Below are 27414 nucleotides of genomic sequence, written 5' to 3'. Positions count from 1 at the left end.
AGGAGGGCGGGAGGAAGGGAGGGAAGGCATAGTCACATACCTTTATTACAGTATAGTGTTATAACTGTTCTATTTTATCACTAGTCCATGTTAATCCGTGACTAGTTTACATATTAAACTTTATCGTAAGTATGCATGCCTAGGACAACAGTACACACAGGGTTTGGTCCTCTCCGAGGTTCCAGGCATCCATGGGGTTGTATCCCCGTGGATCAAAGGGGAAGACTGTACTTCGTATACAGAAGGGTCAAAAGGGCAGCCTGAGACCAACACAGGTCCAATGTCACCATTTGTATCATTATATACATTAGAAAACCTCAATACCTAAAGGTAACATGGAAATTTCCAAACAACCTCTATTCCACTCTACTGCACTGAACAAACTTGATAAACATAGCGTGTGGATGCTCCCTGCTCCGAAGGCTGCAAGCTGCCGGGGGGCAGGGGTTGGGGGGGGGGGGGGGCGTGAGTAGCAGTCACTGCTCCCAGGGGCAAAGGCTTCTGCAGGGACAGACTCCTCCCAGAGGCCAGCACAGGCCAAGATGGAGGGCGGTGCTGCACAAGGCGCTCAGAGAGCTGTTGGAAATAGACACGTATCTGGCTCCATCAGGACGGAAATAAATCCATATGCAAAGTCAGTCACCCTTCTAGTTACATGAATGGGGGGGGGGGGGGTTAAACCAAAGAAAAAAGGTGATCTGTTCTCTCCATGTGCAATTTTAAGATACAATGGTGAACAACTTGAAAGGAACTGGTAGCTTTGGCACTTACAGAACAGTCACAGGATGTACCGCATTGGGAACACAGTCAGTAACAGTGCAGCAACCTCGCACGGTGTTAGACTTACCGAAGGGATGCCTTCATAAACTATATAAATGTCTAACCACTATGCTGAACACCTGAAACTAATATGATATTGGAAAATAAAAAAGAATTTAAAATAAAAAGAACTGAAGCTCATGGGAAAATAAAGGAAGACGGAGTGAAAACAAAAAGCCAGGTTAGGCCTGGCCGACTTACTCAGTGGACAGAGCGTCGGCCTGCGGACCAAAGGGTCCCGGTTTCGATTCCGGTCAAGGGCACAAACCTGGGTTGCAGGCTCCTCCTCGGCCTGGGCCCTGGTCGGGGCAAATGCAGGAGGCAACCAATCGATGTGTTTCTCTCATATCAATGTTTCTGTCTTTCTCTCTCTCTTCCCCTCTCTCTAAAAATCAATGGAAAAATATCCTCGGGTGAGGGGAAAAAAAAAACCAGGTTAGCCGACACCTGTGGCAGCTTTAGGCATGCACCTGGCCACCTGGGCAGGTGTGCAGCTCTCAGCGAGCATACCTTCGAACGTGTCCACAGAGCTGACATTTTCTACCTTTCGGTCCTTTGCAGACCATCCCAGGTCATCATCATTCAAAAGCAAAGACGCTGCCAGGCTGCAGAGCACAGCACCTGCCGCCACGGTCATCTCGCCTTCCCGAGGCCCAGCCAGGGCGGCAGGAGCCTGGGATTTACATGAACGAGGCATGCGTGGGGGAGAGGGGGCCCGGGCGGTGAGTGACTTGCCCAGCGCCTCACTAGACTGAGTGTGGCAGCCAAACTAAGCCTCCTCCACTGACTCAGACCCTGCTTCCTCCGCATGGCAATGTCGTCTCCCGCAAACAGAGCGCTCCTCCTCCCGCCACCATCCAAGCATCAGGCACGCACCTGGAGTCAGCTGTGAGTCAAGGCGCGGGGAGAACGCAGGAAAGAGGCAGAGGCTGTGAAAGAACCTGACTGAGGTCGCACTCAGACATCACCCTCGGTGCCCACAGGACAAGTGGCATCAGTGCCCTGAGGATCGCGACGGCCAGCCGTGGGGGCAGCTCGGGTGGCAGAGGGGAGTGGGGCAGGCGGCTTCTGGCTGGCAGACAGAACTGAGGTCTCAACCTCACAGAACAAAGCAGGAGCCACGGTGGGGGCCGCAGGCCAGGCCAGGACATTACAGACAGAAGCATCTCCCTTCCCTTGAGTTTGGGAAAAAAACACATCTGGGGTGAAGACAGGGATAAAAATCATCAAGCACCGAGACTCCTGAGTTTAAAACTAGGGTGGACTTTCCGCCCATCAATTCTAAGCCTCCAGACTAACAACACGGACCCCCTTCCAAGAGTCCCTGACTGCCCTCGTTCGAAAGCTCCAGTGACAGGGAACTCCCCGGGAAGCGGCAGGTGCTGCAGGGTGGGACAGCTCTGATGGTGAGAGGTGACGTCCACACACCCCTCTCCCTACACACTGCACTAATCAGCGCTGAGAAACTCCTGGGTCCTCCTGATATCTGCTTCTCAAATACGGGGAGACAAGTCTGGATACTCCCAGGTTCAATTCAAGGAAGTTGGTTTCCAGAACATTCCAGGAACCAGATCAGGAAAGCAGATTAGGCATCTACTCTTCAATGCAAGCGCAATCAGATTCTTAGAAGCTAGGCATTCTTGTTTGGCAACTACAATAAGCTGAGCTCTAAGATCCAAGTATCCTGGAGCTATGATGAGCTGTGGCATGGAAGGCCCCACCTTGCTCAGGTCTGCCACAACCCATGGAACCGAGCCAGGTTCTCAGGTAGCAGGATTGGGAGTTGCAGGAAAGCAAGTTACAAATGAGCATCTCTAAATCCACCTGGAATTTCTATTGTTTTAGAGCCCTGGCTGGTTGCCACAGGAATGTACAAACTGGATCAATACCCGCCGCCCCCACCCCTCAGCTGAAGTCCTGTCTGAGTCATTCTGGTCTAGTGTCCAGAGAAGGCAGGGGCTGGGGGCATTGTTCTCAGAGTCAATTCTCAAGTGTCTGACAGTCTGCGGGAAGGCTGAAAGGAGTCCTGACCATGACAGGCACAGAGGGCGAGGGAACACAAGACTCCCTGTGAACCATCTCGAACGAATGGCCATCCACTCAAAGAAATGTGTATGCACTGGTCGGCAGCGATGGTTCTGAGTAAAAGGAGCCTCTGGTCCTGTGTGGGGACCAAAACGGTCACTCACTATGTCACGCAAAACCCGAGGGGCCTCGGGATCACAGCAGAAAGAGATTGGAAGCTGTGCACTATCTCAACAGCAGGAGGTGTGCAAGCATAGCCCTCATCTTCCCTCTCGCTCCCGTCATTTGAAATGTGCCTCTTCCACCTATCTCCATTAGGTAAGGACAGCCACGTGACCCTCCACAGGCCGCTGGCTGGTACACCCTGGTGCCCAACGAGTGAAGAGCCTTCCCATCTTCTGACATATGGGAAGGAGGCATATTTGTAATAAGCTCTGAGTCTTCACATCCATTGGTGATGTAAGTATCAAAGCCAACTACAAAAATGAAAATAACAGGAGATTACAGAGAGCAAGGGTCCAAGACCTATCCTTGAATTTAGACCAGCTAAGTGAAGAGGCATGCACTAACATTCTTTAAATTATAAGAGCATCTACAGTAATGTCTTCAGTAAATTAACAGGAGAAAAGAGAGCAAATGTGAATGCCTCCATCAACTGCAATAGATGAGACATAATTTCGAAGGCGGGCACCTATATCAATACCACGGTGGACTCCAATTTGGGCTGAACCAAACCTAGACCAAAACAGCGATGGGCAGATGGTGCTTCTCTGTAGGTGATGCAAAGACGACAGATCTCCCTTCTTTTTGCTCATCTGCCTACCTTAACACCACTTCTGAGCATCATCTGAGATACAACTGCAGCTGCACACGCCCCATCTCAACCCTGTCCTCATAAACGGAACCTTCACTTGCCCATTATTTTATTCACTGTGACATCATTTTAAATTGATATTATTTCAAATCTTTACAGAAAAAAAGCCCAAAAACCTAAAGTGAATTTCCGATAGAAAACAAACCTAATAAAAAAAATTTTGTAAAGCTCACTGTGGAAAACATATAATATCCTTTTTAATGCTTGATGTTGGTATTAATCATATAGACCGGGGCAACAGAAATGATTTCTCGGGAGTTAACTATAGAAATCACAACCAACTTGCTCATACAGAATCTCCTCTGTTCCATCTGTTAAGCTCCTACTGATCCTGCAAAACCCAAATCATTTTACCCCTCTGTGAGGTCTTCATTAACTCCTTCTCCTGCTCATGGATATTTGTTGCCTTGTTTTGTGTCCCCTAAGACCTCTCATTGATTCCTCCCACAAGCATTTATCAAAAATCCATATGCCAACCACAATGCTCTGAACCCTACAGTACAAGAGGGACTTTATGCCCAAGAGGGACTCGCTATTAGAATTGGCAGACAAGAACACACTGGGACTAGCGCACCAATGGAGGTGTGCTGTGCAGAGAAACACAGTCATCCTTCCCTAAGTGTCCCCTGAAGCTGGGATTTCCTAGAACTTCCTCATGTCCCCCAACAGGCTATTGACCGCTGGAGACAGGATCTGGGCCCTGCTCCCGCTGCAGAACACACCACAGAAACCCAGTGTTTGTTCCTGCAACAGGAAAACAAGACGACTCAAAAACAAACAAACAAAAAATAAAAGTAGTGCTGGTACTTTATAGTTGGGTCATATACTACCAAACAAAAGGTATCTGTTAATTGTATAGCTAGCCAGACAACTGCACTGGGCCCAGGCTAAACCTGGAGAACCCCTCTAGCAGATGCAATTTTGAGCATTCCTTTGGTGGCAGGATAAGCTAAGTCCAGGGTGACGTGAAGAAAGATGCTAACAGGTGACTATGCGGTAACACGGGCTCTGATTGGAGAAAATAAGCACAGCAGGGCTCAGCCCCAGCCTCCAGCCTCCAGTGTCTGCTCAGAGGGGTGTGGCTGACCTTCAGCAGCTCTGCCTGTATCCCAAGTAGACTCTCTGTCACCAGGGGAGCAATTCAACTTTACAGCAACAACAACAAAACTGGGTGCTCTAAACTGCTATCTATAGTCATTTATAAAAAGCAAGTGAACTCCTAAACTAGCAAGTAAATTCTTAAATACTGAGTATGTAATTAATTCAAAATGTTTCAAATGAGAAGCTGAGTTACATTGTTTCTTTAAAACCTGTAACTCCTTTTCTATAACAAGTCAAGTTTAAAAGTTAAGATGTATCCAGTTATTTCAGTAATTTGTGTTTCATTTAATTGCTGCTTCCTCTCTTTCTCCACTGAAGTTTTTTATTCTTTTAAACTATATAAAATAGTCAATCATGTTACAGAAACGGATACAAATCAAGGGAATCAGAAATTAAAGAACAAAGCCTCTCATAAAAAAATATGCTGTCAAATATCAGTTGTAAATTAGTAATCTAAAATGCTAATAAACTCAGTCAGGGCTATCAACGAATCATTTTATTGCTGTAATCAATCCTCCCAGACAGCAATAGAACACCCTAAACACACGTGCAGCTCTGGACTGGCATTGCCTTCGGCGGGTTCCAAGAGTGTTAGCAGGCTGCCTGGGATACAGAAAGCGACACCCTACAATGTAATTAATCACTTATCATTTCATCCTTCTTTGTATTAAATGATACTTGTGTCAACAGACTGCCCTAATACATGTGTATCAGGTGACAGGAAATTGCCCTTGATCTGACACAGGGGCTCTCTGAAACCTCCTGCTCGGGAACAGTTATGAACCTCAGACGACCAGCTGCCTTGGGTCTCTGGGCAGTGACTGTCATACATGGGGCGGGGGGAAGAACCAACAGGGATTACAAAGGACAAGAGAATCATTCTGAGAAGGTAGGAGCTTCAAACCTTCCACCCCGATGCCCAATTACAAACACAGGAAAATCACAGGTATGTGATGTGGAAGCCTGTGTGTGACTTAAAACAAGACTCCAACCACCTTGCTTCCCTAGCTGAAAGAGTATAACAAAAGGAACGCCTGCCTGATGACAATCTTCTCTAATTTCCTTTAGACTTGAAAAAACTTCAAATTTTAATACTGTGGCCAAGATTTAAAGAAACTAGTGAAACAAGGTATATATCGCATCATGGGTCCACAATAACTGATCTGTTATTCTGAAATCCAAAAAGGCCAAAAAAAAAAAAAGTCTAGCAGACTCTTGGTGGCAAAACATTTATCGTACTGAATGTGAGTATCTCAGACTTTGCTACAAATCATCAGTGTCTGGTCGCTGAGTGCTGCCCGACCACACGGGCCGAGTTCTGGAGCCTGCACCACGGTCCCTCGCTAAAATCCACATCTTCCGAGTCCTGCAAACTCGCCTGGCCCCAGCTGTGGGCAAGTCCTTGGGCACCTTCAGCCTCCTGACATTCCCAGAGAAACGGGCCTGTGTCACTGTGTCTGACTGCTGCCTTAGAGATTTTTACCCTGAAGTCATAACCTCACTTAATTAGCACCTAAATTATGAAAAACTGTGTCATAGGAAGCCAACATATAAAATGTGGGAACGTATACAATAAAATGAGACCTAAAAGCTGTGGGGGGTGTACCTTTTACTTGTAAGGACACTGGTCTTATAAATATCTTAAGAACCATGACATTTCAGGCATATTAGCCAAAGGCAGGTGAAAAAGGTGGCCTTTCTGTCATTGCCTAGAACTTCAGAATAAAATAAGGTCCTGCAGTTCTGTGTGCTATGACCTAGTTCATTAACATTTGGTTTTTCTACACAACCCACAACCCTAGACTCAGACCAAAGTAACTCCACCCAGAGAAGGATTGGCCAAACAAACCAAGCACCTTTCCAATTATTACTATTGTTATCTTCTACTGCCCTAGAGGGAAAAATTCCAACAAACTTCACACCTTTAGTATTTCAAACCTATCTACCCATTTGAACAAAAGGGAACACCCAAATGCCAGTGCTTTTACCTGGAATCAATAGATACCACAAGGGCCACCCTTATTCTATATCCTTTGTGCTTCTCCCTCGCCCTCTCCCTCTATGATGCATACTTGTCTGGAACCCAGGTGGTAATTACTATTTTTCTACAAAGCCCATGAGAGCAAAGATGCAAGCCTACTATTAGAGGGGGGACTGAGCTGCGTGCCTCAACTTCCACTGAACGTGAAGGGAAGTAGCAACTTTATACAAACCAAAGTAACTCATAGGGTCTTTAAATATTTTCAGAGCATGTGGGAAGGGATGGGATAATGGTTGGGAGTCCAATATGGTGCCTCCTAACAAGTTTTCCAAGGCAGGTTAAAACACAAGATGTGCAAAATAGTTCCAGGGATATAAAGTACAGCACATATTGAGGGGATCGCTCTGTAAATTATATGGATGGCTGACCACTATGTTGCACACCTGAAACTAATCCTCCTATATAATAAACAGCTAATATGCTAATCAGACCTGACAGCGAACGACCAGTGCGTGGGGGGTGGGGGAGGTGGCAGGAGACTGACTGCCCTGCAGAGGGTGGTGGCAGCCAGGGCTGTAAGGGCTGAATCCCTTGCACTAATTTCATGCATCAGGCCTCCAGTATAAAATAATACTGAATGTCAATTGTAATTGAAGAAAGACTTTGGGGTGAAACATATGGGCCACACCACTGACCCTGATCATTTGATAAGGCCATCATTGACCAAGCTTCACCTACAGACAAATAACTCTTCAAGGCAAGATTCCTGGTACATATGGACATGAATGGTGTGGATTACACGACCACATATGGGTAAACGATTCATGCGCCATGCTTCAAATTGTTGGGAAAATAATAAAGTAATACTGCTTAAAAAAAATCCAGCAAGTTAAACTAATGCCAGGCTGGCAACAGGTCCATTATACTGTGTCCTCACTAAGAACAATATCAGATTTTAACACAATTGCACATTCAACTTCTTGGTTTCAAATATTCTCACATTTGGAGGATCATCGGAAGCATATCAGAAGGTGACATTATTTGTCTTCACTTAAAAATACTAATGTCGCCCTAACCGGTTTGGCTCAGTGGATAGAGCGTCGGCCTGCGGACTGAAAGGTCCCAGGTTCGATTCCGGTCAAGGGCATGTACCTTGGTTGCGGGCACATCCCCAGTAGGAGGTGTGCAGGAGGCAGCTGATCGGTGTTTCTCCCTCGTAGATGTTTCTAACTCTCTATCCCTCTCCCTTCCTCTCTGTAAAAAAAAATCAATAAAATATATATTTTTAAAAATACTAATGTCGAGAGCAGCAATTTCTTTGCATTGTCTGGTTTTACTACACCCCCAGGCATGTCAGGTAACTGGTGACCTGCAGGAGGAAGGTGAGTTGGCAGCGGGAAGGCTGCCACACTGCAGCGTTTTACCAGCCTAACCTGTAGCAGCAGCAGCAGCGCTGTACTGATGGCCTACTGACCTTTCAGTGGGGAAGTGCATGGGGAGCGGATCTTGAGACTTCCCCCACCCGACCATCCCCCACCCTGACCATCCCCACCCCGACCATCCCCCACCCCACCATCCCCCACCCGGACCATCCCCCACCCCACCATCCCCCACCCCGACCATCCCCCACCCGACCATCCCCCACCCCACCATCCCCCACCCTGACCATCTCCCACCCCGACCCTGGGGAGAGGCTCCCTGGCCCACCCCGCCTCTTCCTGCAGAGTGATGCCCAGGCATGTGGAGAGAAGGGGTCTGTGTTTCGCAGGTTCTGGAGGGTTTTGACCCCCCAACACCATCAGAGGCTACCCAATTCTTGTGCCAGAACATTATCACACCTCCTGGGAACCTTCCCTGCAGGTCCTAGTCAGAGGGCCTCAGAGAGCAGAGGACAGGCTTCCAGGCTGTGATTTCCCTGCCTGCATACCAGAGATCACACCCAGGAAGGAGAATCCTGCGGCACAGGTGCTTTCGTCCTAACACACCTACTGGTGGGGAGGCCAGGGAGAGGGGCCTACATCCCTGACCAAGCACAACAGGTGAGAGCCAGCCAACAGCCGAGGCCACAGCACAGGACCCACAGTACCACCTCCAGGTAGCCCTGACAAGGACACCAGGCTTGGTGGTGGAGTAAGATGTCAACAGAGGAAAGCTGCTTCTCCCCGCCAGGCGTGCCACCTGTGCGGCAGCCTCGGCCCAAGGCCTGGCCTCCTGGAGCAGCCCACAGGTATCCCAGGTGGCAGCAAGCTGCCAGCTCCCTGGGCCTGCGGATGGAGAGGCCTGTGCCAGCACCGCGGGAGAAAGGCGCCACTTGGCAGGTGATCTCTCCTGAGACAGGCTCACAGGGGCTTAGATCACAAGCCCTGAAAGGCGCCACCACACGCAGCTGGAAGCAAGGCCAGTCAAGAATGTCCAGACGCCGCAGAATTATTAGTGGGGGACACTGCAGTACCCGGGTTCGCGTCCTGTACAACCACGTGCGGCGGGTGACCTGAAAGGGCAGGTCCCTTAGCTGCCCTCCAGTCCCAGCGCACTCTGCTGAGCAGGCCCGCCGCGGGGCCCGAAGGTTCCCACCACTGCCCTCCCACCCCGGCCGCGCTGCCCACCTCTGCGCGGGGACCCCTCGATGCTCTCGGCGCTGGATGAGTGCGCGTCGGCCGGGGCGCGTCGCAGGCTGAAGTAGCCACGGGGTCGCAAGGAGCCGCTCCGCGGGGAGGGCCCGCCGCTGCATGCGCCGTCCCTGCGCGCAAAGATGCCGCTGAAGAAGCGCAGCAGCCTGTGCTCCGAGGCCGCGCTGGGGCCGGCGGCCGCGGCCCGCGCGCGCTCCAGCCGCTGCAGGTCGCTGTTGTCCAGCGTGCGGTTCTTGCTCTTGCTGCGCTCCCAGCGCTCCAAGTCCGAGAGCGCATCGTTTTTGCTGAGCACCTCGCCCACGTCCAGAGTATTGCGTTTCTCCGAGGCGGGCTGCGCGGCGGCCGGGGGCTCCGGGACGACCCCGGGGTCGGCCACGGTCTCGCCGCCCGGCGCCCAGGCCAGGCTCGCAGAGCTGCTGTGGCGCCTCCCGCGGCCCGGGGCCCGTTCCCGCGGGGCCTCGGGCCCGCTCCAGTGCCTGAAGCTGAGGCTCCGCCGCAGGGGCGCGGCCCGGACCCCCTCCACGTCGGGGCTGCCGGGCGTAGGCGAGCTGGGCTCCTGCTCCACGGCCGGGGGACTGCCGGCCAGGTCCGTGGGCTCCGTGCCGCGTGTGCACGGCCGAAGCCGCCCCAGCTCCAGCTGCCCGGTGCTGCGGGTGCGGTAGGTGCGGACGTCCCAGGCGCGCGGCCGGCAGCCCTCTGGCTCCTCAATGCCCGCAGCAGCATCCTCTGCCTCCTCCTCCTCCACCAGCCGCCCGGGCGCGTCCGGGGAGCGCCCGGGCCGGAGCTTCCGAGTGGGACGCGGGTCGGGACCACCCGGGCCCGGGGCGGCCAGCTGCTCCTTCCTGACCATGGTCACGGAGATGCGGTAAACGGTCTTCCTGGGGGGCGTCCCGCGCGGCATCGTGTCCGCGGGCGGAGACGCGGGCTCGCCGCTGACGTCCAGCAGGTACATGTCGCCCGGGGCCGCAGCCGCCGCGCCGCCCGCCGAAGCTCCTCTGCATCCAGCGCCGCGGGCCGGGACGCGCGATCGGGCAGTCGCCGGGCGAGGCGGAGCGAGCGGGCGCGCCGGCAGAGGGCCCACGCCCCCTGCTCGCCGCGAGGGCCGCGCTTAAGCTGCAGGGATGGCGCCCCTGGCGCCCGCCGGCCCGTGCGCCGCGCGGCACGAGTGCGGGGGTCCGGGTCCCAGGCGCCCAGCCATGGGCCCGCGGGGCGGGTGGGCGGAGCGGCGGGAGGGCGGGCAGTCAGAAGCGGGGATGGTCTGGCCGGCAGGTGCGGCCGCGGCGCGCAGGGCCCGGGGCGGGCGGCGGCGCCCGCGGCTTCATTGTCTAAGGCGTGCGGCCGGCTCGCATCTTCGGGCCTTTTTTGCACAGTTCGGCGACTCCGGAGCCTGCGCCGCTCCCAGGGCCCGAGACGCGCAGGCAGCTGCGCCGCCGCGGCCTAGGGGCGGGAGGGCGGCGGTTTAAAATGGAAACGCGCTCCCGGGCGGGGCGGGCGGGCGGGCGCCGACGTGCAGCGACCGTGGGCCGCGCGCTCAGCCGGCCGCCAGGTCCCGGGAGCGCGGTGGTGGCGGCGGGAGCGCGGCTCGGCGGGCAGGCCGAAGCACCGGGGTGGATCGCGGCCGCGCGGACCGGAGCCTCCAGGGGTCCACCTGATGCCCTGCCTGAACACTAACCTGACACCAAAACTCTGAACTTGGCTGCAAAAATGGATCCTCTCTCATCTGCTGGTTTATGAAGCATCTCCCCTAACCACGGTGTTTGACAAGATCGTGACTCAAATCAGAAAGACTGCTAGCTGACTGCATTTATTTGTTTAAAAAGGTATTTTAGGTACCTCCAACTTTGCACAGGAACACGTGCACTCCCAGGAAGGAGAGAACAAAGAGGGGTGAGGATGGCAGCTCTGAGATGGCTGTGCTTCACTCCTAGAATTTTCCCAGAGTGTGCGGAAAGGCTCTGGACAGGTAGGCACTTGCTACCTGGACAACAGGCAGGAGAAGACAGTGGTTAAGAGCAGGAAGAAGCCTTGCCTGTCCTGGCCAGGCTTGTCCACTTCCTGGCCACCTCCATTTTGACACCTGTCTAATGGCAATGAAGGAAATGTACCTGAACCTGAGCACTCTTGTGAGGACTAACTTCGCTAAGGAACTGTGTGCTGGGCACTCTGTTCACCATTAAATTAAGCACCCATTTACCATTAATATGAACACTTTGTTTCTCTCCCATCAAACCCCCCACTTGCCACCTATTGGCTCTATAATCATTGTTCCTGACACTACCCGATGCAGTGCAGCACGGGGTTCACACAGAGTTGACCAGAGTCTTGGTTCTTCACGATGTCTTGAACAGAGAGATTTCAGGTTGCTAGTTCAAGTTTCAGAAGGAAAATGACACAAATACAATTTCCACCAATCAGACCGGAGGCTCCACGGCCTTCTCTGGGCCGGGACATGCCAAAGGTGGTGCAGGGGCTGCTTCTAGGGACGGTGTTCCTGGCCAGGCAGTCGGTCCTCCAGGTTCCAGGACCGTCTGCAGGGGCTGCTTGCCCCTTCTCTCATCAGTCAGTGAGTATGGGGCACCAGTCATGCTCATGGCACTGAAAGAACAGAGAGATGAGTCGTGAGGTCTCTTATGAAGGAGGGTATGACCTAGGAAACCTGAATTTCACCTCAGAGTGAAATGAAATATTCAGATTGAATGAGATAAATCAGAAAGACTGCTAATTGATTCAATTTATTTACTTAAAAGGGCAGAGAGAATACTCTGTATGACTCCTTAATGATGGGTACGTGCCATTATGCATTTGTCCAAACCCACAGAATGTGCACCACCAAGAGTGAGCCCCAGCCCTGGCTGGTGTGGCTCGGTGGATAGAGTGTCGGCCTGCGGACTGAAGGGTCTTGGGTTCGATTCTGGTCAGGGGCGCGTGCCTGGGTTGCAGGCTCAATCCCCAGTAGGGGGCATGCAGGCGGCAGACAATCAATGATTCTCATGATTGATGTTTCTATCTCTCTTTCCCTCCACCTTCCTCTCTGAAATAAAAATATATTTTTTTAAAAAAGAGTGAACCCTAATGTACCCTATGGGCTCTGGGTGATTGTGATGAGTCCATGTAGGCTCATCCATTGTAACAAATGCAGCATCTGGAGGAGGATGTTGATAATGGGGGAGTCCATGTATGTGTGGAGGCCCGGGGTACATGGGAAATCTGTGTACCTTTGGGGCAGTATTGCCGCAAACCCAAAAATGCTCTTAAAAATAAAGTCTGTTAAAAAAAACACACACACACCAACACTCTAAAGCATATCTGACCACCCTCAGTGGCTGTACCTCACCAACATGATTCCTACCCACAGGGTCTTAAGCTCTGTCCACCAGCCTCCGGCACCCAAAGGTTCAGGAGCAATGCCTCTAACATGTCCTCAAGGCAAAGTGGGGACCCCGGGACAGATGGGTCTTACCTTTTAAGTTTCAATAAAAAGCCCTCATTGTTTAGACCCAAGAACCACCAACTTCAGGAGTAGGAGCCAGGCAGAATGAGGTTTCTAGAGCCCATCAAGTTAGGGGGATGCGGAGGCTCAGAGAGGGTGGGCACTTTCCCACAGGCTACACAGCTATTTGCTGAGAGCTGAACCCAGGGTCTAGGGATCACACTGCCTGTACCCATTCCCATGCTACAATGTCATTTCCGTTGTCTCAGTAAGTGTCAGCATTCTGCTTTCTTGGCAATGAAGAGAGGAGCAAATGTGTGACTATTATTGAACTTGACATTAATGGAACAAATGAGATTTGAACACCTCAGTAACTTTTCATTTATTTACTCATTTTTCTGTTTGTTCCTTTATTCATTATTGCAACACTAAGCAGTAAGAAGGCGGGGCCTCTGCCCTAAAGAATTCACAAACTCATGAAAAATGATGCAGTTTTCAAGGCCAAGTGATTTAACATGAAAAAACAGAGAGGAGGACACTGATTAGGTGAGGACACAGTAGCCGGCTCTCTTTCTAATAGAAGAGCACCACAAGATTGGCAAAAGCCATGTTACAACTGCAGCTGCAGAGACTTAAAGGCCAACCCAGGTTGTAAGCAGAAAAACTGATGCTCAGCAATGCCAAGAGGCGGGGCGCTCTGTGAGGGCAATGGTGGGACCAGAATTAAGAGTTCCCACATGCCCTGGGCCCCATTCCCACTATGAGACCACAGTAACAACTATTGAGATCATTTTAATATGAAATTAGTTGGCCCATAGCAAGATATATATAATACATATGTTGTTATCTGAGGCATTCAGAGCCCAAGGTAAAAAAATAAAACAGTATTCCTTCAGAGCCCAAATAATGAACAGCTGCTAGTGTCTTCCAATTAGTGCATGGTTGTCCAAACTCCAGCCCAGGCTTTGCACTTAGCCGTAGGAGGATGCAGCCTGCGGAGTAGAAGATTCCATTCCATCCACCTTAGATGACACTGAATCTTAGAAGACACTGAAGGAGGGAACCTCTTCCAGCCACAGCCCAGTGTGTCTGGCCACTATTTTGTAGTGTCTCCCACCTTGCAAAGAAGCACTGATTTTTCTCCCCCAATCGTCATAATTCCACATTAGACCCCAGTGTCTAGGCTGAAAATACTGGAGAAACCGCCTCTCCCTACTGCCCTGGATACATGGGCTCTTCCGATGCACAGAATCAGAGGCTCAGACAGAACCTGTCACTCCAAATCCCCTTTACACAGCCAGACCTGCCTTTAAATAAAAATAATCCCACTATATATGTTCAGACGGCATTATGCTTTATCTCCCTGCTGCCTTTTAAATGGGACCCTCTAGACCAGCGGTTCTCAACCTGTGGGTCGAGACCCCTTTGGGGGTTGAACGACCCTTTCACAGGGGTCGCCTAAGACCATCGGAAAACACATATATAATTACATATTGTTTTTGTGATTCATCACTATGCTTTAATCATGTTCAATTTGTAACAATGAAAATACATCCTGCATATCAGATATTTACATTACGATTCATAACAGTAGCAAAATTACAGTTATGAAGTAGCAATGAAAATAATTTTATGGTCGGGGGTCACCACAACATGAGGAACTGTATTAAAGGGTCGCGGCATTAGGAAGGTTGAGAACCACTGCTCTAGAGTCAGACCATCTAATTTTTCCATGCGATGGTATATATCACCATGTTGGCAAAAAAAAAGCCTGCAGTTGGTCTCCCTGCCTCATCCACACCAAAGAGCAGGCGGGCAGACCTCAGTGCTGCTGGGACCCCATGATGGAGGGGAGGAAGGACTGCAGAGGGGTCCAGGACAGGGATCAGCCCTGTCTCCTCCCGTTCACCACCCTGGCAGCTGGCTTCGCTCTCCCAGTTCCAAGTTTATGAGAACCTTTGGCCACCCTTCCATGACTTCCCTGTTCTGTGCCATTTCTAACTGCCTATAAATTCAACACCCTGCACAAGAATGCTATTTCACAAGTGTTACTACAGCTGATAAGCCTTATTTAAAGGAAACCACGGGTAGTCAGCAGAGTCAAATGCAACTCAACCTGACTTCCAATAACAGAGCTCAGTTACTAATCTTGCTTGCAGTATTAGCAGAACCCAGCCTGTGGGCAACAGAAAGCTGCCAAGCAGTGGCTTTCCCTGGCCCCTGCAGGTCCATCCAGGAACCAGCAAAGAGTCCCTCCTCCAGGTCAGCCCCTCCCACCCCCCATCCCCCCACCCCTGGAAAGGTTATTTTTAGGCATCAGGATGACTGACAGATACTGTAAGAAGCAAAGAGAGCCCTTGCCAGTGTTAGTGGTTAGAGTGCGGCGGTTCTCAACCTGTGGGTCGCGACCCCTTTGGCAGTCCAACGACCCTTTCACAGGGGTCGCCTAAGACCATCCTGCATATCAGATATTTACATTATGATTCATAACAGTAGCAACATCACAGTTATGAAGTAGCAACGAAAATAATTTTATGGTTGGGTCACAACATGAGGAACTGGATTTAAAGGGCCAGAAGGTTGAGAACCACTGGGTTAGAGCGTCAGCCCGTTCACCCAAGGGTCACAGATCCGATCCCTGGCCTTGGCCAGGGCGTGTGCAGGAGGCAACCAATCAACGTGTCTCTCTCACATCGATGTTTCTCTCTCTCTCCCTCCCTTCCTCCCTTCTACTCTATCTAAAAATTAATGGAAAAATATCCTCGGGAGAGGATTTTTTAAAAAAGCAAAAAGAAAGACATTTATGTTTCACGAGCAGTTTCATGTGTTACCTCTTGGCATGAGACTCAGTGGGATCATTTCAGGAGGAAAGTTTTCTGAGCTCAGCTCTGCAGACCGACAACGCTCCTGCAATCACCCAGCCTGGGCTGAACTCACTGGGGGCCCATTTTCCTCATTTCATAAACTGGAAGCCACAAGTGGAAGAGTAAACAAGGAAAGGACCTGACCCTAGTCTCTGAGTCACAGGAGGACAAGTGTGGGTCTGGGGCCAGGACATGCTGACCCAACAGGAAGGAACGCCGGGAGGTCCTCTGAGCACCCGCATCCCGCCTGCTTTTCCTCCAGGACAGCAGTGCAGTCTCCACCCCCCAGGCCACGGAGCTGCGTGTCGTGTACAGAGACACAGACATCACAGGCAGCACCCACCCTCCACACCTTTTCCATTCATGGTGCGCTCTAGGCGCAAGTGAGACGAACAGACGGTCAGCACTATTTGTCAAAACCCAATCTGGTTTGACCTAGATTAGAAGAAAGAAAAGGTTTCGTTGGTCCACTTCCTGTCCAAAGGCATCCCTGGATCTGAGGATCAGGCAGTTTTGTAGAGAGGCCAGGGGCGCTGGGTGACTGCGGGTGGGGTGGGCAGCGAAGGAATCAGAGATCCACCCGCAGCGGTACCTGGCGTCCAGCTCAGTGTCCCGCCCACAACGGTCATCTCTGGGCTGTCTTCCCAGGGATTCCTAGAGGACAGACAGCACTACGAGGTGCTGACAGTCGTGCACCCTGAGTGGGGCAGCGGCGTGGTGCTCACACTTCACCCGCCAGGCCGGTGGGAAATACTGCCCCAACAGTCAATGGACTGGCAATATTTCAGCAAGAGGCCCACCTGCTTCGACAGTCTTCCATTGTCCAGCAGGTAGACAGTGGTGTGAACTGCCCTGACCCCAGAGAACTCTGCACAATGACAGGGTGCTGGGATGGGGGTGGAAGTGGGGCTGTGTCACAAATAAACATCTAGGAAAAAAGTGTTATGTAAAAAAGAGGTAGGTAAGAGGCAGACAGAAAATTATTATTTCTCACCAAAATACTCAAAAATGTCTTCAGAAAGGGAGGTGGGATTTGGCCTTCATCCAGAGCAAGACATCTCTACCTCACACCATGGACATGCTAAGCTGGATCACTCCTTGTCAGGGGTTGTTCTGTGCCAAAAATGTGTGGTCATTGCCAAATAGCTCCGGGCCGGGGGGGGGGGGGGGGGGGGGGGGGCGGGGCAGCGGAATGCTACCAGTAGAGAAGCACTACTTCAAAGGGACAGGCAAGACACATGTAGGAAGGGGCTCGTGGTTCCCCCGTCCTTACATTAACTTCCCACTTTTTCATTTTTTTAATGCAAACATTCCTTGAATCCCTGACTCTGAATATCTTCATAAAAAGCTCCCAAAGGTCTCCCAGTGAAAAGAGAAGCAATTATTTCCAGGAATCCCTCCCAAAACAGGAAGAACCGCTATCATGATAGATGAGAATGCTGTGGGTCCTCACTCCATGACAGACACATCACCAATGACATTTAGTGTAAAAGAGTCTCACGAACGGGAATGCTGGAAGGAAAAAAAATTAAGTTTTGCCACCATTAAATCTTTAAAATCTAAAGCAGCATGTTACCTTCCATTAGAAAACGTCCTATGCAAGGTGCATGAAGGTTTTGAGCATGAGCCCCCTGTGGAGGAGACAAACCACCGAGAACTCCTGTGACCTAGGCTAAGCTCACTGCGTCACCCTCCAGGAGCCCCGGCAGGGACCTGGGCTCCGGTATGGACAGGCCAATGGGCCCAGGGCTGGAGCTGCCTATCACACCATCCCCTCCCATGTCACTCCTGCACTAGGTCAGGGGCATGATTCCACCCTCTGCAAATGTGAAAAGCCATGTAAATTACTGCAAGCTGGGGTTTAACAAAACCCACCTATATATATAAAAGCGTAATACACTAACTGTCCGCTCGGGAGTTCGACCAGGAGAGCAGGAGTTTGATCGCTTGCTATGACGTGCGTTGACCACCAGGGGCCGGGGTGGGCAACCAGTGACAGCAGCAGGGGGCTGAGGGAGCAAGGGAAGGGGAAGGCAGAGAGGCGGGGAGGCCAGGCATAGAGACCCTACCCTGCACGGATTTCGTGCACCAGGCCTCTAGTTTTCAGATAAAGAAGCTGACTGCGTGGGAGCCACCTGGCAAGGCCACAGTGGGGATGGGAGAAATTCCAGCCCCGTGTTCTTTCCTGCACACACCTGGTACCGTGAGCCAACAGGAAGCATCTACACCCATACTGAGACTTCATAATCCACTTAAGTATGCCAATGAGAAGTCCAGATTTTTAAAAAATATGTTTTATTTCAGAGAGGAAAGGAGAGGGAGACAGAGATAGAAACATCAATGATATAAGATAATCATTGATTGACTGCCTCCTGCACCAAACTGGGGATCGAGCCCACAAGGCATGTGCCCTGACAGAGAATCAAATTGTGACTGTGACCTCCTGGTTCATAGGTTGATGATCAACCACTGAGCTACACCAGCTGGGCTCAGTCTTAATTTTTTTAAGATGTGCCAGTAAGTGTCAGTTATGAGTAGATCCTCACTCGCAAACAAAGGAAAATGCAGGCAGTTTCTTGATGGCCTTTCTTCCTAAGTGTCAGGCAAAGGTGTCTGAAGATAAAATTAAAACCAAATGTTTAAACCGTCACATTATGGAAACAAACACAAACTGCCTGTGGTCCTCTCCCCTCTTCCATCCGCCCCAGCTCTCTGCAGAGATTCAGCTGAGGAGTCAGAGGGATTTAATCTAGGGCAACACACACTTTGCACCTGTCCCTTGGACAGCTGCAAGGAAGCTCTGGGATTTGTGTGGAGAAAAACCAAGAAATTCCTACCCATTGCCTAAGCTTCCCGGTCTCTGAGGGCACGCAGGGCCGACCTGGTCACATTTCCCCCTTCGGGACCCACTGGAAGGGCCGCCTCTAATACCAACATCTGCAGGAGCGTCTTCCAGACACTCGAACATCAAAACACAGGGACGAGTCTGCCCGGCCCCTCAAAGCAGGCCCGGAGCCCCACTTCAGACACTGCCAATTAACTGTGTGTGACATCTGGTGTTTACCAGGCTTGTCTTCAGAGTCACTCACCCCAAAGGTTTGCCAGGTCCTGGATTTTTATGAAAATAAAAATCGAGGTCACGAAGAATGCTCCGGGAATTTCAATCAGTACTGTGACAAAAGTCACCATCAAGAAAAGCCAATGGTATCAGTTATCACCTCTGCATCACATTTGCCGTTTCCTGCAGAGATATCTGGGAATCTATCTGTGCCCAGGGGACTTGAAGGTTTGATAGGTTTTTCTCTAAATGTCGAAAGCAACATGACTAAGATGCCTGTTCAAAGACCAAGCCCTACCACTGCTCCCCACCCCGAACAGGTGACCACCTCCTGCTCTTAGGAGCCACTGTCACCCGCTCAGTGTCCCAGGCTCGGAGGATAACCGCCTGGTGGCTGGTGGCAACAGGCTTCCTACTTCACTGGGTAGTTACAATCTGCGTTAGAATCTGGGGAGACAGGGGAAGTGGGTCACGGGGATCAGATCTGACACAATAAAGAGGAATAAAACATCCGTGTCTTCTTATCAGCGACCAGCCTGCAAGGAGCAGGGGAGGCGTTCCTGCAGGGGAAAGACGCTGGGTGGACACACACACACACAGAGGCCGGGCGGTTACTGGGCTCCTTCATCTGGTCATGGCGTTCTGCTCTGCTTGCCTCCTTTAAAAAACTCACCACCAACATCAGAATCGTCCATGGAGGAACTGGGGGTGATAGATACACTTGCCACAGCCAAACAATTTCCCCACCTCAGCCTTTACTCCTCTCCTATGCCATCTCTGTCCCGGGGAGGGATCTGGCTGGTGACAAACCAACAAGACTTCCCAGGTCTGGAAAGGAGGTTAATGAGCCTCTTCCTTCCAGCTCTGGGAACTACCATCCGTGAGTCAGTCCCATAACCATCTGAGACATTACGAGTTGGCTTGGCAGTGAGTGAACACAGAGCCAGGATTCACAGGCCACCCTCTCCGCCCCCTGCTTCCTGCTGCCACTCCCTCACAGCCACCCCACCCAAAGGGGCGCTCAGCATCCATGGGGACCCAGGTCACCTGCCTCCTCAGCTCCAGGGGGTCTTTCCCTTCCTTGTGCTCCTAGGGCTTCCTCCCATGGCCACGCCCTTGACTTGTCTGCTCTGCAATCTAGGGCTCCAACCACCCCTTCTCTGCCCACAACCTCCCACGCTGGCCATCCTTTCTGTCCAGACTCCACTACACCTGTCAGGAGACTCGTTTAACACATCCTCTCCTTCCCAATCCTTGGGGTGCATCCCTAACCAGCCAAGGGGCATGACACTGTCTACTCCAGCCACTACTCTGCAGGCCCCTGCTGTCTCTAAGACCACCTGGGCTCCCCCGCAACTCCAGACCAACGGACAGGTGCTCCTCAGAATGTGTCCATGACCAGCAGCATCAGCTGGGAACTTGCCCCCGACTGACCCTCCACACCTTCAGGAAAGGGTGGGAGGCCCCTGGTCTACTTCAGGAGCCCCACCTGAGGAGCTGGGCGCTGGCACCCTGCAGGCCCACTGCAGCCCTGGTGCCCACAGACCTATCCAGCTATCCAGGCTGGCTGCCTTCCCTGAGAACATCACTGCAAAGATGCGTTCAGCTTGGCTTCCCTGGGGCCTCCGACCACACCGTCTCTCCTGCTCACAGTTGGCAAACACACCTGGTACCATCAGTCACCATCATCTCTCCTTGGGCCGGCACAGAAAATGCTCAATTATCTTCCATTTAATACTACAAACAATAACAAACAGAAGCAGAAGCCTCTCCTCCATCTGCATGCCCTTCGGCCTCTACCAGTCACCTCCCAACAGCCCGAACTCCTCCCTCCATTGCCCACCCGCTCATCCTTCTCTGGGTTCCCAGAGCAAACAGGGCACAATTCTGCTCCGACCATGAGACTCCCTGTCACTCCTTCACTGGCATCCCAGGCCCCGCCCCGCCCAGCCCACCCGCTGCAGGGAGTGGTGGAGGAGCTGGGCTCCACAGCGGGCCAGGGTGATGCAAGCCCTGTGTGACCCCGGAAAACGACCCGAGTCTCTGTGACCCGTCTCACATGTGCAGTACGGTGATGACAATACAGGGAAGATGTGACAGTCACATGTGACGATGCAGCGGGGCAGGCTACCGGGTTAGATGGGGAATCTGTAACCATCACAATCTAAATAAAGCTCGGCAACTTCAGAAAGAAACGCGATGATGTTCACGAGCATTTGCCCTGGTGCTCAGAACCGATGTGCATCTGCGGCGTCCCTGGATTCTTCACGCCATCACAGCAGGCCGCTCTCTAGTCCTGAACTCACCATACCCAGCCTCACCACCGCCTCCTGCTGGCGACTGACTGCAGGACCAGCTAATCTACTCATCACAGGAGCCTGGGCTCAGGAGTGCCCCAACCCCCCACACACCTGTGCACGCTTGAGCGCACCCCTTATCAGTATCAATCACCTTGTTTTACTGACCTGACACCTGTAATTTACATAGCCACCACCCCCCACCCCCGCAGAAGACCAGGGTCCTTGACACAGGACCCAACTTTATCTCTAAATCCCAGCCCTTGTCTGGGCACTGCTTAATAAATACTGCCTGATGGTTAGCGTTGTCAATCCCGGGGGCAGATTCGACATTAATTCTGAAAGGGCTCAGTAGTGCCTGGGTCAAGTTGCAAGTAACAGCAGAGGCCTGCTGACTTGCTTGACCCGCCCCCTTTAACACCCTGTTTACAAGGCTACACCATAGCGTCCCTCCCCCACTTCTTCCCCCTCAAGTGTATCTAAGAAGCTCCAAAGATTAGGCAAAGACAGGAAAGAGGGTGATTCATTTCTTCCCTGACCACAAAAAATAAAAAAATAAAAATGAGCTGATCTTGGGTGGCCACCCCTGAGAAAGCATGCCCTTCCCTCCACAGTGATCGGGGAAGGCCAGGCTCAGCTGGAGCACTTCACAGATGTTCGTCAGTTCTTCCCTTTTCTTCCCCAAATACCTGTGAGGGTGAGGCAGGTACTATCATAATCCCTATTTTATGCTGGAAAGCAAGTCACAGGGAAGTTGAAAGGTGCCCAATCTCACAGCAAAGGGTCCATCAATCTTTGTGCCGCCGCCTCCGTCAACCTCCCCAACTATACTCCACTCTCAGGAAAGCTGAGACCCGACCAAGGGGAGCCCTGAAGGGGTAAGCAAAGGGGGGCAGGCCTGGGGGGGGGGGGGGGCGGCGGGGTGGAGCAATGAAAAGGCTTTGCAAAAAAAAAAAAAAAAGAAAGAAAAGGCTTTGCAAAAGAGAGCCAGAGTTCTGCACTCCACTCAGCTTCTGACCCCATGCGGGGAGAAAAGAGGAAGGAAAAGATGGAAGCCAAGTGGTAAGGATTTGGGGAGCAGGTAGGCAGATATGGTGGTTCAACACACAGGTGCTCCTCACCTAAATTCCCAGGAATGGGATGCTGAAAGTTCAAGGCACACTGGGGTCAAACAGGTTCCCATTTCATTTGAATCTCCAGGGACAATGCGAAACCCACTCTTGAGACTCCATTCCCTTCTAGAGTTGCTGGAAAGGCTGAGCAAAACCCTCAGCCCCTCCCCTCCCAGCGAGCCCTCGCCTCTCCACCCACTTCACAGGCTGCAGGCTGGCTTCTGCCTCCTCCAAAGACTCCAGGGCCATCCTCCCTGAAAGCCAAGTGGCCCCACATGGCCACACCCACTGCGAAATCCAACTGTAACCGGCCCCCTCCAGAGAGCCCTGAGCCCCTGGGCGCCCTCTCCAACCTCTGCCTGCCCCACCCAAGGTGCCCCCAGTGCCCCGTCACTCCTCCTCCACCCAGACCTTGACCTTAACCCTGAAAGGCAGTAGGAAAGACAATCCATTGTAACCCTCCTTCCCTAAGACGGGAATACTCACTTATAAAGTCATACATTCTTACCCTCAGACACATTCCAGATACAATTCCATCAGTACCAGGGCCTGGGCATTAGGAAAACCACACATTTCTGAGAAGACAGGCAGACTTCCATGGGTTCAGCTACCCAGGCCCTCACAGGGTGTTAGCAGTGTTATTTCTGAAGCAAAATCTCATTTCTAGAAACAAGACATTTTGCTAATAGAAGAAGGAGGTGTTCAGCCCTAGCTGGTTTGGCTCAGTAGACAGAACATCAGCCTGCAGACTGAAGGGTCCTGGGTTCGATTCCAGGCAGATTGGGGGCTCAATCCCCAGTGAGGGGCATGCAGGAGGCAACCAATCAATGATTCTCTCTAATCATTGATGTTTCTCTCTCTCCCTCTCCCTTCTGTTCTGAAATCAGTAAAAATATATTTATAAAAAAGAAAAAGGAGGTGTTAACAAACAAGCAAAAACATTTTACAAAAGGGGTAAAGTGTAAAGGAAAAATTTCCATTAATATTGCACCAGCCACTGAGGTTGTGATGATCTTGACTATCCAGACAAACATGTTGAAGTTCATAATGATGTTTGAAGCCCAGCTGGGGCTGCTGTAACAATACCTCAGACCGAGGGGTTTCGATAACAGAAGTTTATTTTCTTCCAGTTCTGGGGGTGAGAAGTCTGAGATCATGGTGTGGGCAGGCCTCGCTCCGTGGCGTGTACATGTCCTCTTCTCCCTGTGTCCTCACAGGGTCTTCCCTCCGTGCCTGCCCGGGTCCTAATCTCCTCTTCTTATAGGGACACCAGTCACGCAGATCAGGGTCCCTCCTAGTGATCTCAATATAACCCAGTGACCTCTGTGAAGATCCTGTCTCCCAGAACAGCACCATCCTGAGGCACGGGGGGCTAGGACTCCCGCACAGGAGTTTAGGGGGAATACAATTCAGCTCCAACAGATGCCCATCGTGACTAGCAAATAATAACCACCATTCTTAAAGTAATGGGAGTGGTTCAATGTGTGACAGTCACGTCTGGACTTACAAAAGGCATTGTTCTCAGTGAAAACTCAAAGCAGCCAAACATCAACCAGGCCCTGCTAGGCACAGCTGGGCTCCTGGTGTCCCCGCGGCGCCCCTCATGGAGTAACAGTTACCAGCAGGTGACAAAGGAAGGCCTGAGAGAAGAGCTGCCACAGGAGGAAGCAGAGTCCCCACCCTCAGTCTCAAGGCCATCCTGTCTGGGAAGCTGGGAAGAGTAAGGCCCGGTGGACTGGACCCACCCTGGACTCTGTCCTACCTTCCCATGGAGTACGTTGAGGGATGGATTTCTCGCTCAAACACAGAATCCGTGTGCTTGAGGTCAGCAATCTCAACCCAAGGCCCCCTGCTCCGAGCTGCGTGAATGCTGCTTCTCCCGAGAGCTGTTACAGTAAAGACCGTATCCCTAACTTCACGGAAGTCAAGACTTGCGGTGTAAGATTCTATTGTTCCTTACACTTTTACTTGAATGTACCCGTAACACACATATATCATGACCACTCTGCAAAAGAGGTTCTTCAAACCCAAATGTCCATTTCCAGATAAATGACAGCAATACCCTCGGTGCCCTCGCCCCCATCTCCAGGCCAGTGGGAATGGACCACAATCTTAGGGCAAACTCATCCCTCCAGCTCGCTCTCCCATCACTTATTGGAATTCTCAACGTTGCAAAGGCCTGGCCTCACTCTGCATCGCCCTCCCCCTTCCATAAATCTCCAGATTGAAACCCAGGATCTTATTCCAACAGAACCGCCCACCACCCCCAAAAGCATCCAACAGAGCCGCACTAGGGGGATGGGAGTGTGGGTGTGGGGTGGGGAGGGGTCCTTTGAAATCTCCACTGAGCAGACTAAGCACGAATAAATCATACTTCTGAAATGTGTTATATTCTATGTATATGGTCCTGTAGGTGGCATCCCCACAAAGTAAGGCGTCCAGCTCCAAGGTGACTCGAAAAGCAACATAGGAGCCACCTGCTCCTTCAACTGCACCTGCTCTCGGCTTCCACCGGACTCGCTCACAGCCCAGTCTCAGACACGATGCCGTTGTCATCAGGTATCAGAGAACCACTCTCGGCCCAGGTGTGTTATCTCCACCACTTTCACTTTGGAAACTGGGGGAGGGGAGTACAACCCTGGGGACATAAAGGGAAAGTAACAGAGAAGTGAGACCCTGATTCGACCAAGGGCGGGGAGCCCAGGCTGCGCAGGTATGATGCTGCGACTCTGAAACAGGTCCCTGGGCCTCATTAGCATTCAGCTCACCTAGCAACACATTCAAGACATCACTTCCCAGTTTTACACCCTCTGTGGTTCTCACCACTCGGTTTATTAATACACACCTGAAAATGCATGTGCCACAACAGTGAAGCATGACCTCCAAATGGAAGGAAGTGCTTTAGGGACAAAGGTGAAGACGGTGACCCTGTCTTCCAGCTTCTGTACACACAATCAACGCCACGTTCTCAATACCAGCACGCATGCACTCCCAAAGCACACGTCTGCTTTTAGATCGGTGCTGACCTTGCAGGAAACAACAAGTGTTTCTGTTAGCACACACCTCGAGCAAAGGAGAGAAGCTGGGGATGCTCAGGGTAGAGAAATTAACACTCTTCACTCACGAAAGAGCTTTATTTGAAATACGATGCAATCTGAAAGTCATTTTACTTCCGAGTGTGCTGGGCTTCCCATATGAATGCAATCACAGTGGCAAAGACACCACATGCTGGCATTGAAACGCATCGCCTACACCTTATAAATGTTTAGCTGTGGTCAAAGGTATCCAGGAGGGCGACTCAGACATTCTGATAGAATAGGCTGGATATTCCCATTCTAATCTTCTCGAGCCCCTCTGCCTCCAGGAAAATAAAGCTGAGACCGTGACGGACACTTTTCAGATGACATTATCATCAAGCACTGCCACGTGGGGACAGAAGAGAAGGTCTTTACGAAGTCCCATGGGTCAGGATGACAGCATGCCAATTTTAGGACTGGCCAGGGGGTCGACTGACTACCAGCATCGGGGCCATGTCACTTCCCATGTGTCACTGTCCTGAGACCACTTCATCTCCACTAAACCCACACAAGGTCCTTGAGGATGACCTTCAAGTGGGCAAACCACTCTGTACGCCCGTCCCGCGTGGGGACAGTGGTGTACCTATTACAACTCTTCTTGTCAACATTCGGCCAACTCTGTACGTGACGGAGACTCTGATGCCCCTTTTCACCCCATCACGCGTTGAAATACTCAATTGGAAAATCTGCTTCCTTCATCTCACTATTGCAGTTCCACAGCTAAGCAACCTCAGCTGTCCAGGAAATACCACCGCAATGAACACATCACTGGGCAGAGAAGAAGCAATTCATGTCCCTGTCACATTTCACATGTTGCAAAGAGACGGAGGGGAGTGTGCATTACACTGAATATTCAGTTATGATTAAAATCCCTCCACTGCCTTTTATCACTCATCACACTCCAGCCCGAAATAAGCAGCTAAGAACACTGATGACAATCTCCGCTGGGCAACCGTCAGGCTTCTCCTCTGGTCCTTTATCTTACTCTCTAACACGGATGGGCATCACTTTACATGAGAAAGGCTATGTTTGATTTTTACACTTTGGTGTAGGCTGGCTTTTCGACAATTTTGTTTACGCTCTGAGCAAACTAGAAATGATTCTTAAAATCTATCTTTACATCTATCTCGTGGTCTGCTCAAGCCTTTAAATCCTTCTTGGAGAGTTTCCCCTTTACTACTTAATCCATCAAAGAGTGAACAAAGTTGGGGGGATCAGGAAGAAGAGCCCAGTGAACCTACACCCCTTTTCTTTAAGTAGCAGCAAGGGGTGACACACATGACAGCTGGGTCTTATGTCCTTTTCACAGAGGAGAAAACAGGCTTTGAGAGGTCATGTGACTTGCCCAAGGCCGGCGAGCTGGTGAGTGATGAGGGTCTTAAGGCAGGTCCGCTGCCTGCAAAGCCAGGCTGTTCCTGGTCAGTGGAGAATGGATATGATACCTTTCCTACTTCAGTTTCTCCAGTGCTGAGCCCTCCTCCCTGCGGCTTTGGGATGGGTGGGGCCGCGTTCACATGCACACGGCTCCCCCAGCCTCCAGGAGAGGGCTGTTCTCTGAAGGCGTAATCCATGTTGTCACCCCACACATGTGTGACCAGGTAACCTGCTTAGGGCAGTTCCTCGGGGTTGAGTGAACCAGCCGGGAGAGTGTAGGAGACGGGATCTCAGAGACCCAGGAACCCAGGGGAGGCCTTGGCTGGGAGGGCAGAGCCTTAGGCTGTGATGGACAGAGGCTGGAGGGTGACCAGATGGCCTGGGTGATGATGCCCCACAGGTTGGATGGGCTGCTCCTAGAGGGAGCTGATGCGTGTCAATCAGGGAGCTTACCACAGACCCCTCCCTGTGCCATCTGGGAAGCCGGTCAGATGGTCTCCTGCCCAGTCCAGGTATGTTTTTAAATGAAGGTAAATGGACCCCCTTAGTACCCGCAGGGAGCATCAATCTGTATTTCTCTCCCAATTAAACAACCACTACAAAACTGAGTTCCAAAAACAAGGTGCCCAAACCTTAGCGTCTTATACTAGAAGACGCCGTCATGTAAGGCTGCCTCCTGGAGAGGAGACCTTCTCTTAGGGGGACCCTTGCCTTTCAACACCTGCCTGTGTCTGCAGGCTGCTTTACTTCCTCTCTGGAGCAAGGAAGGATG

The 27414-nt window shown here is 51.6% G+C and overlaps 1 protein-coding gene across 7 annotated transcripts in view; it reads right to left on the bottom strand.

Annotated features, from left to right (window-relative positions):
- AGAP1 (ArfGAP with GTPase domain, ankyrin repeat and PH domain 1) overlaps positions 1 to 27414 on the bottom strand; it is a 418223-nt gene that overhangs the window by 292404 nt on the left and 98405 nt on the right. Inside the window, exon 1 of one of the 7 annotated variants that reach the window (XM_070422463.1) lies at positions 9407 to 9474. The exons of the other annotated variants lie outside the window; for them this stretch is intronic. The gene's annotated coding sequence lies outside the window, so the exon portion shown is untranslated. Of the gene's footprint in view, positions 1 to 9406; positions 9475 to 27414 lie in introns of those variants that run through there. 7 annotated transcript variants of the gene reach the window in all.

This window comes from Myotis yumanensis, unplaced genomic scaffold, assembly GCF_028538775.1.
Source record: "Myotis yumanensis isolate MYYU_CA2020_CCGP unplaced genomic scaffold, mMyoYum1.0.hap1 SCAF_8, whole genome shotgun sequence".
Lineage (NCBI taxonomy): Eukaryota > Metazoa > Chordata > Mammalia > Chiroptera > Vespertilionidae > Myotis > Myotis yumanensis.
Note: the sequence above shows the minus strand (reverse complement) of the source record. Positions and strands in the feature narration are given on the sequence as shown.